Source organism: Leuciscus leuciscus, assembly GCF_965113295.1.
Source record: "Leuciscus leuciscus genome assembly, chromosome: 14".
In the NCBI taxonomy this organism is placed as follows: domain Eukaryota; kingdom Metazoa; phylum Chordata; class Actinopteri; order Cypriniformes; family Leuciscidae; genus Leuciscus; species Leuciscus leuciscus.
The window spans coordinates 21852896-21858477 of NC_138738.1; the positions used below are offsets into that span (position 1 = coordinate 21852896).

The window sequence follows — 5582 nt, forward strand, 5'->3', positions numbered from 1 at the left end:
AACATTACATCCTCAAGGAACCCTAATGTATATGTAAAATTAAATGTCTGAATTTGTTAAGTGTCATATGGAGCTGTACTCATTTATAAGCTACTTGATCTGAATAGGCAATTGTTTACAATTATGGCAGAGACTTAGACTATTACACTTCCTATAACACCCGATGTACTCGTTACGTCATAAGAAGAATGGCATCTAGGCTAATATTAGTCTTTTCCTTTATTCCGAAGTCTACTGAAGTCAGCCGGATCCGGGCCATATCCAGATCAGATGGTGAACCTGCACCTGGACACGACCACAACGCATCCCTGAAGTGCCAGCCTCATCAACTCATGGAGCTCATCAGAAGGCCTCATGGACACCTCAACAAACCCATCTCTATACCAGCGTGATGACTCCAACCTTCAACCAGATGGAACTGGATAAATATTCGGAATTTTCTGATCCAATCTAACTTCTGACCTGTAATGTTGCCTGAATCATAATCATACACTGTTCGCTTGTTGGCCAGAGGGAACTGGCCCCCGACTGAGCCTGGTTTCTCCCAAGGTTTTTTTCTCCATTCTGCCACCTGATGGAGTTTTGATTCCTTGCCACAGTTGCCTTTGCTTTTGGCTTGCTTAGTTGGGGACATTTAATATTCAACATTATTATTGATCTGCCTTACTTCAGGGGCCTGTACCATGAAGCCGGATTAGGTGGCTAGCCAGCTATGTTTCAGCTTAGTTTCCGCCAACCCTGGGTTTTAGGTACTATGAAAGTAGCTTGGCTTTAATCGGTGTTCGTTGCCATGGTATCTTACGCTGCACGGCTAACCTGCTCCGGGGCAGGTTATGTTCTGGATTCAAGATCTCAGACTGAAGTTTGACCAATCAGCTGAGAGCAAAGAAACATATAGGTGACGTAACTTATTCCAAGTGTCTGTTGCAATGACTTCACCTTTTCTTCCAAATCCTGTGACACCTCAGCGCAAATTGTTTGACGAGCACTTCGTAGAGAAAGAGTTTTTAGCCAGACAAAATCCCCTTGCCTTAACTGATAGTTACTTGTATGAAAGATACAGATTTTCCGCGGAAGGAATGTCTTATCTTTGCGAACTTCTTGAGCCGCACATAAAGAATTTAACACGTCGAATTCATGCACTTACTGTACCGCAAATGGTTTTGCGTTTTTTTTTTTTTTTTTTTTTTTTTTGCAAGTGGTACATTCCTGCACGGTGGGTGACGCACAGAAGCTAGGGGAAAACATATGTTTGTCGAACCATTCGCAAGGTGGTCCTCGCTCTGCGGGAGTACATGAATAGTTTCATTAATAGTGTTCCCCGGACATTTATCGACCATGTCCATAAAAGAGGGCTTTTAACAAATTGCCAGTAAGATATATTGATAGGGTGACATCACATGAACACTTGTTTTGTTTTTTCAAAAAGCAAATTTCACAAATGTAGCCTACTATACAATATAATACATGTTAAGAATTATTTTGAATCTTTTTTATTATTATTCTGTTAATCTTATGATAGGATTCCCAAGTCATTGCAACATGTATGCAGTGTAGATGCAATCACCATACAATATTTCACTTAATAAAAGCACACTGAAACTGCAGATAGGTCTCAAACTGTTTTATTGGTTTTGTGGGATGGGAGGGAGAAAGAGAGCAAGAGAAAGTGGCATTAATAAATATTCATACTAAAGTGTTACTTGGTTAAATAAGTTATACTAATATATATATATATATATAAAATATATAACTATATACACATACTGAGATCAGTTTTATCAAGCTGTTTGATTTTGTTTGGAGCCTCCTCAGCTCACAGTCAGCTCCTTTAGTGAACAGTCTAGTTCAAGTCTCCTTTAGTGTGCAGTCTAGTTCAAGACTCCTTTTGTACAGGGCCCTGACTGAGTCAGTTTCCACCTGAAACATAATTCCACCACAAACATGATCATTACAAGTTTTCTGGAGGCTCATCAAAATCACAAAAAGTTCCTTGACTTCCTACAAACACAGGACTGACTGTAATTTATGTCAAGGGTTTTAAATTCTTACACATTTCTTCTGAAGCCCATTGAGGTAGAGGCCTCAGTTTCTGGGGCAGGTTGTGAAAAATCCTACAATAAAAGAGATGTGTAAGGGCCAGTCCCTTTTATATGCCACACATTCAAATGTTTGCCATAATAAAAAAGCCCAGTGCATTCACCTCAGCAACTGTCTGAGAACACACAGACAGAGTGTCTTCATTTCCTCCACCCTAATAAATAAAAATAGGCCAATGTAAAGCATAACTGTTGTAAAGCATGTTATGTTGGATGTTCTGTCTGCTGCATACTGACCTCTGTGTGGGAGACTGTGTGTATGTGTGCTGGCTTCAACAGGGACACTGTATTTCCCTCTACTGCAGAACATAGTCAGCTATATTTACAACTTAAAAAAGTAGTAATGTATTGCACACATACCCAGTGTTACTTGCTTAGAGGAGCCAGCACCAGGGTCAGATTGTACAGCACCTGTAATCACATCCATAATCGGCCGTCCCTTATTGCCTACTCAGAGCCAACTCCTCCGCCACAGTGTATTCTGGTTTACTGAATTTAATTCTTTATTTCTGTTTGCTGCAAACAAGTGTTTGTGATAAAATGTTCACAAAAATAATAAAAGGTTGTGGTAAATACTCACCACTTTGAATTATATTTTTATATTTTGTCTTTATCTGCTGCCAAGAACATTTGGAGTTGGGGTTGCATCTAAAAATCAATGAATATTAATCTTTCTTAGTACATACATGCACATTTTTTATATAATATAAAAATAGCCTATAGGCTATATTACACATACATAGGCTACACATACATACATACATAATTTTACATAAATATAGAACGTATTTGTTTAACTTACACATTAACAATCAGCAATCTTTCTCCAACAGTCTTCTCTTGCTTTGGCAGCAGAGACCGTATTGTTTCGAGCTTGAAATACATATTTAAATTCATCGTAATTCTGAATGATTATCTCTTGCTCCTCCGCGGAAAAATATATCGCTCTCGCTCTACCCGCGATTGGTTGTTCAGTGTCGACGTCACTCTTTTATGTGCACGCGCGCGTGGAGTAATCATAGCTTAAGGATCAAAGCCTGAGTTGACAGAGAAAGTTGATGAGCTGCATCATGGTACCAATAAAGCCTGATTGCATCGGTTTGGTTTTGTCAACTCAAAACTAATCCTGTAACCCCGAGTTTGTTCAGCTACCTTCATGGTACAGGCCCCTGGTGGACGATGATGCAATTTTCTTCTAGAAACAAACTTTGTTGTATTATTTTCATGTTATCACTGTGAAGCTGCTTTGATACAATCTGCGTTGTAAAAAGCGCTATATAAATAAAGGTGACATGACTTGACTATTCAAGACATTCCATTTCAGTAAAACAACAACAACAACAACAACAACAACGAAAACATGAGTTTGCCCTATCTAGGTAAACGTAATGTTTTAAAATTCTCTTTTGCACTCACATACACACTGATCTTTTCAAATAGAGCCTACAACACATTGACACACAATGCAATGTCTGTTTTTGTTTTCTTTGGTTGTTTTTTGGCCTTGTGGAGTTGCCGAGCATTGAAGCTTCTAGCTGACGATGAAAGGGAAACTAAGCCCTGATTTTTCATACTGTGGCCAGCACTGCCACCTTCTGACTAAACTAAACCAAAAGTGAATTATTTGGAAAATGTGCCAAGAATATATATATATAGTGAAATACTGCAAATACACTATGGTTACCCTTATTCATCACTACATCTAATTATCTATGTACAGTACAGTATGTGGAGCCCAGGGTTGGTTTTAACACAGGCTCAGTTGTAACACTTCAGTTTAACCACTTAGAATGGTATTGTGTGCAGATATAGAGGATTTATCACACCAAAATTATTGAAACATTCTAAAATGTATTTCTAAAATAACAATAATAATGGGACAATATAGGTAGGTATAAGGTAACATTTGATAAGTTTGTGAAAGTCACTAACACATACAAGGTTTTTATTTTTATTTTTATTTGTTATATTGGATCAAAAGGTGTTACAACCATTTTGGTTGTCCTCCATTCTTTGGTGCCTGCGATGTCCCACAGTTCTAAGGACGTGATTAGGTAATTGGTTGAACCGGTTTCAGAGGTGGCTTCATACAAAAACGGTGCCCATGAAGTCATTAACCAACTGTATCATTCAAATTTATATGAGCCATGGAAAGTTTTGAGCAGATTTTTCTGACCAGTAGGTGGTGCTTTCAGCAAACTTTGCAGGTATGCCCAAATCAGGATGGCACTGATGCCTACCAAGTTTTCTTTCATCAAAAGCATTGCCAAGATATAACCTTATTTCTGACCTCAAAACTTTCAACTTCACACCGACATTAACCTGCATCCTAAAATACATCCTATGTCCACAGCATATGAGCAGAGCAGCATAAGAACTGCAACAGCAGGTGCACTTTCACACTGCTTATTTTCTGCTGCATTAAAAAAGCTGTGGCAGTATCCAGAAAACACTTTTGGGTGACAACACTTTTTAAATATGGTACGGTGTTGCCTCCAAGCAACATACTCTATTTTAGTTTATTTTTAATAAAATGAGACACCCATTGGTCAAACCTATCTCAGGGGAGATGAACGCAAATAATAATCAATAAAAGAGCAAAAAAGTAGTCACATGACCCACAGGGGTCCATTTTGTTTCTTGTCACAGGTCACATGGCTCCATTATTTTCCCCAATGAAAAGTGCATTTTTCACTAATTTGCTAATTTGTTAATTTGTTAATGACCCACAAAAAATATGAGTCACCTTCACTGGAAAGTAAATAATATTTCAAGAACTTTACATTATATTTCATCAAATGTTTTAGAGGACATAACAAAAAAAAAAATATGTTGCCTCAAGGCAACATTGTACCACAATGGAATTGCATAAAGCCATTCCAGGCATACTAGGTTGGATACAAATGTATTATATTTGTAAGGAAAGAGTTATCTAAATATATTTTCATTTTTGCATGATTTTGTAATGCATTTATAAGAATAGTAATTCACATACTATCTGCACATATTGTGATCTGCACATTTTCTATAACACCTAAAAAAGTATAAAACACAACTGCCTGTTGATGAGGGTGAGAATGAGGTGTCAATACTGTGATGAGGAAGATGAGGTCATAGTGACATACTGTAGTGAATCCTGCAGGGAGAGGGTGAGAGCGAAGATGGAGATGAGGATGGAGATGATAACTTGATATGATAACTTGATGATATGATGGTTTGGTAATATGTGTTGTGTTCCACTATGGTACAATGTTGCCTGAGAGCAACAGATGGATATGAAATTTAACTTTTTATTAAATATGAAATTTGTAATACATTAAAAACTGGATAAATGTGTTTGTCATTAAAGAAATTAAAGTAATTTGGTTAAAGAAATTGATGTTTTCAATAAATATATTTCTTTTTTTCTACGTGAAAATGTCAAATTTTTCAATTTGTCAATTGTGGTGCAATGTTGCCTTGAGGCAACAAACTTTTAAAAAT

The 5582-nt window shown here is 37.3% G+C and overlaps 1 long non-coding RNA gene across 1 annotated transcript; it reads right to left on the bottom strand.

The window, feature by feature from the left end:
* Window positions 1-658: 658 nt before the first annotated feature.
* LOC309474505 lies at window positions 659-3396 on the bottom strand. Its single transcript, XR_014197340.1, has 3 exons — window positions 2337-3396; window positions 2204-2254; window positions 659-2114 (listed from the first exon to the last, which is right to left on the bottom strand). It is a non-coding gene; the product is annotated as an uncharacterized lncRNA (long non-coding RNA).
* Between the last annotated feature and the right edge of the window lie 2186 nt (window positions 3397-5582).